The following is a 9,535-nucleotide window of genomic DNA, read 5'->3' as shown; positions in this document are numbered from 1 at the left end:
GATGCTTTAAACTTTAACAATACCATGATAAAACCCACCCATAGCCATATGCAAGTCACGCCCAAATAACGTCTGAACTGATACAATACTATGAACAACTCCAATCTTGTTTAGTCAGTGATAACATTTCAAAATTTCCAACATGCTCCAAATGTTTATAATGCTAAAGGGTTTTCTGGACCAAACTTTAATCAAAGGCCGTTTGATTTTCTACAAGCACAAGATCGCGCGAGTCTGGGATCAAATTCAGGAATGAGGGAAAGCCCATTCACTTATTACTAACATTAGCATTAGAGAACCAATACAAGGCTTAAAAACTGTTGGACAATAGTAAAGGAGTAAAAAGGCAAGAAACCGTCATATGTGCATGATCTTCAGGAAGCAATCAAGCAGGCACGGACAGAGCGAGTGACACTAGAGGACTGCAGATGTCTTTTTGACTCTTTGCCCAGCCGGATACAGCAGGTTTTAAAGCAAACCTAAAACAGGCAGTAAATGTCTTGGGTGGTTATAGTACATAAAAAAAAATGGATACATTTGATTTTGAGTTTTAGTATAAAAAGAACTTAGCCTGGGAAAATGTGTATTAATGTACAGTACTTAACTTCCCATGATGTTTCTAGACCAGGCTGTGCTTTAGTGTTCTGATTTATTATTTAAGTTCTTTGACTATATTTGGCACTGAAGTCTTTGCACTGTGCTGTCATCAGTGACCTTCTGGAGGGAAACAACTGTTAAGCAGCCAGATGAGTCAGATCTGGCATCTAGTCCGAAAGTGACTGAATGTTCTGAACCAACATAAATACTGAATTGTACATAGTGTGTGAAAAAAAATATTTCTTTCCTATTTTGTCATTCTGTTTCTTATTGATTAATGCCACAATGTGTCACAGTTAACTAGCTCTCTTTTGCGAGTTAGAGTTATTATTTAGTGTTGCATGCTTGTATTTCGTGACCAGCACTTCCCCCAGTCCTCATGTCTCTCGCTCTCTGTGTCTATGCATGTGTTTAGTTGTGACTTTTCATTAACTATCCCATGTTTTCGCTTATGGCCTCTTGTGAATTTTTTGCCTCTGGTTTAAAGCATCTCTAAATGAACAAATGTAAATACAATCCTCAGTTGCCAAGGTGGTGTAGGCGTGTTTGTAGTGGAGTTTTGTGGATACAGTTCTGGGTGCTTGGTTACTAGGAGAGTGGACAGAGGCCCAGTGCCAGAACATCTGGAGACAGAATTACCGTCCAGTAAATATGGGATATCAATTTGATCTGGTGCCCTGGGAAAGTGGAACACCATACTCCTGTTCTGCTTCATTCAGCCATATTCCCAGTTTTACTGGAAGAGGAAATATACGTTGGTGAGTCAAAAATTATCCGCACTCCAGTGTCTTATCATAGCTTTCAGTTCAAGGCTCCTGTCTCCCCAGTCACTGCTGTGCAGGTGTGAATGGGTTACATCGTTTAGTTTTTTTTGTAATTGTGATGCGAGCAAAAATGGATGCCCCACTTGTGATTTGCATGAAAAAAGAGCAGCGTGCAGTAATTCTTTTCAGTGGTCTGAGGGTGTACCTGATGACATCATTGATCAAAGAATTTGTGCGCACTATGCAGCAAGTGTTTGAATATCTATAAACAAAATTTGGACTTATACTCTAAGGAAAGTGAAAGTTTTTTAAAAGGAAACTGGTGACGATTCATTACTAAGAATCTGAGAGTAAACGGCAGAGCATGGAACAGAAACATCCCCAATTGCCGATTGAGAAAAAGTTAAAAAGTCAACCATTAGCTGGAAAACTGAAGGGCTTGTAGTGGAACATTATCATGAAAAAGGTTCAACAATTTACAGTGATTGTTACAGTGAGATGCATATTGAAGATCTGAAGCCTGAACTTTGAATTAAATTCAGAGGACTGCTATCCAAGGGCGTTGTGATCTGGCCTGATCAAGAGGCAGGTCTGCCTCTATCCACCATTCGGCATCTGCAGCTGATCCAGAATGCACTGGCTTCCTGTAGCTGCCCACATCAAATTAAAATCACTGATGCTTGCCTACAAAGCCAAAAACCCCACTTACTTCTCAGCTTTTGCACTGCACCATGTTCCCTCTGATCTTCCAGCATTGCTTGACCGATCCCATCATCTCTCAGCGATCGAGAAAGATGTTTATCTATACTCTTTTCTGTTCTGGCACCTAAGTAGTGGAATGAACTTTCTCTAGATGTCCTTACAGCTGAGTCTCTGGCAATCTTTAAATGACGACTTACGACATATCTGTTTCTTCAGTATTTGGACTAATCGACACCTCTCCTCCACCTTCATCAAAAACAACAAACACAAAAAAGAATTCCCAACAGTGTTTAGAATCTGGTAACGCAGTGTAGAGCGTCTGCCAAATGCCTAAATGTTAATGCATAAATATGCGCATTCTTAGACTTCTGCCTACAGTGTCAGTGTTTTGAAGTGTTAAAGCATCCTCCCTATAGTCCTGATGTCGCTCCATCAGACTTTCTCTGTAAGAGGACAAAGATTCACCTCTGATGAAGAAGTGAGGACAGCGGTGCATTCTTGGCTTGCAGCTCAGAATAAAACATTTTTGTGATGGAGAAGTAGTTGACAGATGGACAAAATGTATTGAAAAGCAGGGAGATTACTGAATGCCGAAAAATTATGTATTTGTCTTTTCTAAAATTTGATTCAAATAAATTCTACAGCCAGAATGTGGATTATTTTTGGCTCACCGTCATAACTGAAACATTATAACTAACTCCAAGTACAGAAGCAGCAAACCTGTCAGCTAGGATGGTTTCAATTTTCCATTTATCTCAGGTTTGGTCCAATATAAACGAGCAAATTCTTTAGATTTTTGAAAAATTTTAAGACTGGATAGCTTTGTCTTTAGCACCGAATGCTTTTAAAGGGTGCAAGACCAATTTACAGGTAAATGGCTGGTATATGATGGTATAAACATAAGATGTTAATGCACTCCAGATTTGTAGAGGTCACTGATGAGAGCAGGATAAAAAATACCCCTGGAATGACCTACCTGCTTTTTTATAGCCCTCCTATTGCTCCAGGGAGTACATTATATTGCCCCATTATTTGGAGCTGACACTGTTTGAAAGTGTTTCCTTCATCATCATGGGCAGTTTCTGTTCAATTGATTCTGGGGTGAAGAAAAATAATATGGTTTAAGCATAGAGAGTAACTGGGTGAATTTGTCTAAAAGGTGGAATGAAATGCAGACTTAACTGTGCCTGGGTTGATACTGTGCCTGGGTTGTAGTGGTGAGTGTGGTTGATTTTGCTTAATATTGAAAATATCTCTTTAAACAATGACAGTGGTGAGACAGCACAATAATGTGCGCTTTTTTGGATTTTAGCATAATCATGAAAACCGGACGGAGCATCTGCTTTTAATTTTCTTGTGTCCAGGACTATCAGGAAATTGAATCAAGGGAAAATACATGTCCATCAGGATTGTTGTGATTTTAGGTACTTTACAGACTTGACATATCCAAGATTTCAGTGATTGATCAGGATGAGAAATGGGAGTCCAGCTTCTTCCTAACCAGTGACTCCTGGGTAACCAAAAAAATGCAGCTTGGGTCTATTGTTCCACATAAGATCTAGAATTCTCAACTGGTTTTGTTGTAAAACATAATGGCTCTGAGTTTGCCTTTCAGACGGGATTTCAACAATGGAGCTAAAAACACTGCTGAAGTGACAATAGAAAGTCACAAAGCCTACACTTTTTGTGTTTTAGGATGTGGCCTAGAAGCTTGAAAGATGGTTGAAAAACTGATGTACTGAGGACCTGACATTCATGTTGAGTATGTCCTTTTGTTCATTATATTATCACAATGAAAAATATATATTCCAGCATTCTCCCAGAACTGTAATAAAAAAAACCCTGGGAAAACATCTCAGTCATACGGAATCACAATATATTCAAAATGGTTGGTGGTGGTTTTGCATTCATCTCCTTCTCTGCTATGTGGATTTGTGTTGACATTACTTTATGAGAGTAACTGCTTTGAGCCCTAGCTTTGTTCAATACAAGGTAATAACTTTTAAAAATAACAATTCGAAATATAGTTAATGAGCAGGCCGAAGCACCTTGCACCATCGCCCCAATCTCCCCTTCTGGTGCATCAGACTACCCGTGTATTTTTGAACATGTTAAGACCTCCAAAAAGCCTTTTGTTGTTGTTTGTGTGTGTGTTTTTAGTCTGTGTGTGACCTGGGTGTATTAGTATGTTAGTTTGTGTCATGTCAGTGCATTTGTGTGTGTGTGTGTGGGTGGGTGTGACATGTGTGTTAGTGTGTGTGAGAGAGAAAGAGACATGTGGGTGTGTCAGACCGTGTGTGATGAGTGAATGTGTTTGTGTGTGCACAACCTAATTAATCTGTGTGTTAACATTTCTGATGTGCGTGGGTGAAACGTGACTTGTTAGTGTGTCTAAGTGTGTGTGTGTGTGTGTGTGAGAGAGAGATATGTGTGTGTGTGTGTGTGTGTGTGTGACATGTGTGTTAGTGTGTGTGTGTGTGTGTGTGTGTGTGCGCGTGTGTGTGTGTGTATGTGTGTGTGAGACGTGTGTTAGTGTGTGTGAGAGAGAGAGACATGGGTGTGTCAGTCTGTGTGTGATGAGTAAATGTGTTTGTGTGTGTTTGTGTGTGTGCACAACCTAATTAATCTGTGTGTTAACATTTCTGATGTGCGTGGGTGAAACGTGACTTGTTAGTGTGTCTAAGTGTGTGTGTGTGTGTGTGTGTGTGTGTGTGAGAGAGAGAGAGATATATGTGTGTGTGTGTGTGTGACATGTGTGTTAGTGTGTGTGTGTGTGTGTGTGTGTGTGTGTATGTGTGTGTGAGACGTGTGTGTATGTGTGTAAGAGAGAGAGACATGGGTGTGTCAGTCTGTGTGTGATGAGTAAATGTGTTTGTGTGTGTTTGTGTGTGTGCACAATCTAATTAATCTGTGTTAACATTTGTGATGTGTATGTGCAACGTGACTTGTTAGGGTGTGTGAGTGTGTAGAAAAGGGGAATTTTATGTTAAGACCTCCAAAAAGCCACGAATGCTGGAAAAAAAGGATCACATTTTAATGTTACTCAATATGATGTCACTCAATATGATGTCACACAAAGTTATTAACCACTTCCGTTGAACATACTTTTAAGGCATCGTCACGGCTGACCCGCTTGAGATAGTTATGAAAAATTCCCCCTCAATTTTGCATTCTCAATGTATTGAGATCAAATAGGCCTGGTTTGGTGCAGTTCGTATAAATTTCCTTGAAAGAGTGCATCAAATTCCTTTGGTTGCATTTTGCATACGACCCAAAATAACTGGATTTCTGTTAATTGTTTCACCACCCTGGGCCCAGACTCTCAGACATCCTAATGGCAACAGCTTCCAACCTGTCTGAGCTGGAATGAGTTTTTGACGATGTAAAGACCCCCTAAAAGCCCCATATGTTGGAACCAAAAACCTTAGAAGAACAAGAGGGCCCTCACACACTATGATGTAACAGGGATGATGTCATAGTGCTTGGGCCCTAAAAATTGCAAGTTTTAATAATGAAAATGAAAGATTGAAACCAAGATCAATCACTAATTTGATATGGAAAACAATAAAGTTCAAGTGAAAAACATTTTCAGAGAAAAACAGAAAGCATGCACAATAATCTTGTTTTATAATTGTACACACCCTTTTATAATAGTGGACATATGAATGTGCTCAGTCCAGAACAAGAGAAATCGAGAGACTAGGCAAGGTCGTACATGGAATAACTTTCAAGAACAAAGGGCTTGGAACTTGCACAAGAGAAAACAGTCAGCAAGGCTTTGTGTCCATGTGGTTTTAATGTTGAATGAAAAACTAGGCAAGGTCACTCATGGAATGGATGTCAAGAACAAAAGGTTCTGAAATTAATAGCATTAAACGGACTGCAAGGCTTTGTGTCAATCTGGTTTTTCTGATCTTCAAGCAGGAAATAGAATGAACTAATTATCTATTTTAGAACTCAGGGAAGGGCTCCCTCTGGTGGCAGGGTGGAGAACTGTTTGTTGGAACAAAAATTCTATTGACTGACTAAAAATTATAAAAAAAATATAAAGTACCTTTGTTTTTTTCTATAAAGTGGTCAATATTTTGTGAGGGCATTGAAAATAAAATAAACAAACTTGACCAAAATTAGGGGACTTTTAATTACACATTTAACGGCTGTTAAATCCGTTACTAAATAAACCCTGTATGAGCCTTTTGTATGTAGGAGTTTAAAAGTTGTTTCGGAGGTTAAGGTAGCTGTTGCTCGGTGCAGAAAGTGTTTTAGGGTTTCAGCAGGTTTAAGAAAAATGAGGTGTGGAGGGAGTTCTCGGGTGTAACGCCATCTGTTTCCTATTTTACTGGCAGGGCCAATTGCTGCCTTTGAATAAGAAATCCCTTTTTATAAAGAGTTTTTTTAATGACGTTTCTCTTTAAAATGTCACAAAAATTTTTGGACACACACACACACATTCGCACACTACCGGCAAATTGGGAATGGCAGTTATCTTAATCTGCATGTCTTTGGGCTGTGGGAGGAAACCGGAGTACCCGGAGGAAACCCACCAAGCACACATACCCCAAGACGGAAAACGAATCCAGAACCTGAAGGTGCAAGGTGACAGTGTTAACCACTAAGCCACCATGCACCATCGCTATTTTGCACATGACAGATGTTCAAGTCAAACCAGATGTTTTGATTTTGCAGAATAACAACACAGTTCTGATAGTAAAAAGCTTTATTTCTCTATATACTGTAATTCCCTTCTACACTAATGCACTTATCCCAGAGTTTCACTAGTGCTTGAATATCAATCAGTAAGGTAGAAAGTTTTCTCAGTATGCCGAAGCCATGAACACCTTTTGTAGAATAAACGTCCAATTGTCACTTTAGGATAGAATGTAAATAAAGATTTAACCATATTGTGGATCGGCAAAACTGGAATTTGGGACAATAGTAAAAACTTTTTACTAGTTTGACTGTTCATGCTTCTAAGAAGTCAAACAACACCTATTGTGTCTAGAGAACCGATTTAAAAGCTTCATCCAGTTCATTAAGATTAGACCAATCCTGTTATTGTAGCAAATGCTTAATAAACACACCCCTACTCTAACAATGCCGTAGCTTAGCTTTAACTTTTTTTAACTGTTGACTCCCTTCATGTCATGTGATGAACTCAGACTATTTCATTATCCCTCATTCATAATAGATCATGTAATCATTTTAAAACAAATAAGTGGTTAGTAGTATTCATATAAAGACAAAGGGCTTTTTCACTACAAAGGGCTTACAATACTGTTGTACAATCCTAAAATATATAATAATGGTTACACATTTGCTAACACAAGCTGTAATTCTCTATAGGGATTAGCTACATTAAAAAAAATTACATACTTTGCATTATATTTTATTACAATAAGCCTGACCAACATAGATCACCACTAATCTCTCAAACGCACTGAGTGACATTATTCATGGGTTTCCCTGGAATGATGATACAGATTCTGAGAATGCAACTTTGTGTTTACATTGGAAGATAGTTTTAAATGCAATGTTTATTTCCACAGAGAGGACTGTTTAGGATTATCTGGTAGCATATAATTGCACACACACTTTCTCATTAGGTTTTTTATCCCCCTCTAGCACTCTCCCACTCCCACGTCTCTGTGTCAGACACGCAAACATGTACAAACTGCAAAATAAAATCAGCCATGCTGGCCAACCCACGAACTGTCATATCATGATGGTAAAATAAACATCTACAAATTTTCTTGCTGTAGTCTCTGATTAGTGAAGGGGAATATATTCAGTGCATACCACAAATGCAGATAAAGAACAATAATGCATGCACACACACGCTAAGGGTCGCATTCCAGAGCAAATTTTTGCCTGTGCTGTGTAAGCACCAAATAGCCTAAGCATGCCTGCCTGTCCATGCCAGTGCCTGCTTTCTGTCTGCCATCTGAAATCTCCTAAACTGTAACTTTGTTTTTTACGATATATAGGTCAAAGACGAAGAGCGCTCTCCTAAAACACCAAATGATTATAACTTCTTATAAATGAAAGTTATAAAGAAACATCTTACCGTAAGGTCAGCAAATACTCAACTAATGATTTCATAATAATGAAGCATATGTTATATGTTAGAAGCCTCTGAGTCATATAAAGTATAAACTGGCATTAATAAAAGCTGAAGTATTGACACTGTGTAAAGTCATGCTGTTAATTTGTACCATCATTTGCAGCATTAATAAAGACTATTTACTGTGGAATATGAAAGCATTTTAGGACACAGTGTAGATTAACCCAAATTATAGGGTAATAATATAAGACTTATTTAAAAAATAAACAAAAGTATTTCTCCTTGCCAGCATGCCCAGGTCTAAACCAAATTTGAGCTAAAAATCTATATAGATTTGTCTCCTTGGGATTTTTCTCTTCCTTGAAGTGGCTCATCAGATCATTCATTCTGCAGGTTATTGCCCTTTCTGTCTCTAATCACCCATTTCTCCGGACTGGCACTTAGGACGCCCTGCATTCCAGTGACTGGGTATTATAAGTGGGTGTAGAGTTAAGGGCCTTAACTTTGGCAACCAAGCAATGGTGAGGCTCAAACCTCCAACACTCTGCAACAATCAGCAACCTAGAGCCTCAATTGTCTGAACCAATTCAGCGCCCCCACCAGGCTATTTGGGAAAAAAAACTTGTACACCCATGTATGGTCAAACCCCCAAAATTGGATGTACACAATAGAATGTTTTGTATGGTTTTGTACTATTCAAAATAAAGAAAACTACAGGAGGAGGTATGGGATTCTCTTTAAAAGGTGACGGCCTGTCCTGTTGGAGGCCCACTCAGACAAAAGCAAAACTCTTGCTTTCTTTCTCTGATAATGACACTTCATATGATATAATATAGATTAAAAACTAAAAACTAATAAAACAGATTTAAAAAATATAATGAATGTACTGTATCGTACTGTAATGGTCCTTTTTCAGTCTGGTTCCTCTTTAGGTTTCTTCCTTTAACCATCTCAGGGTGTTTTTTCTTGCCAGTGTTTTTTTCGATTAAATGAGCTATGAAAATAAAACTTAACTCAATCACATATGGCAGCACGGAGGCTTAGTGGTTAGCGCTGTCACCTTGCACCTCCAGGGTCCGGGTTCGATTCCACCTTGAGGTCTACTGTATGTGTATGGAGTTAAATGCAATGTTAGTGCTTTTTGGGTTTCCTCCGGGTACTTTGGTTTCCTTCCAGTCCAAAGTCATGCAGATTAGGTTAACTGGTGTTGCCAAAATTGCATGTAGTGTGTAAATAAGCATGTGAGTGTGTGTGTGTATCTAAGTGCCCTCCAGGGTCTACCCCGCCTTGTGCCTTAAGTCTAATGGGATATGCTCCAAGCTCTAGTGACCCTGTATACAGAATAAAGCGGTAGAGATGATGAGCGAGTGAGATTAGTGAATAACATATTAGGCTACAAGAATAAAACAAG

Source organism: Clarias gariepinus, chromosome 18, assembly GCF_024256425.1.
Source record: "Clarias gariepinus isolate MV-2021 ecotype Netherlands chromosome 18, CGAR_prim_01v2, whole genome shotgun sequence".
NCBI classification, from domain to species: Eukaryota; Metazoa; Chordata; class Actinopteri; order Siluriformes; family Clariidae; genus Clarias; species Clarias gariepinus.
Note: the sequence above shows the minus strand (reverse complement) of the source record.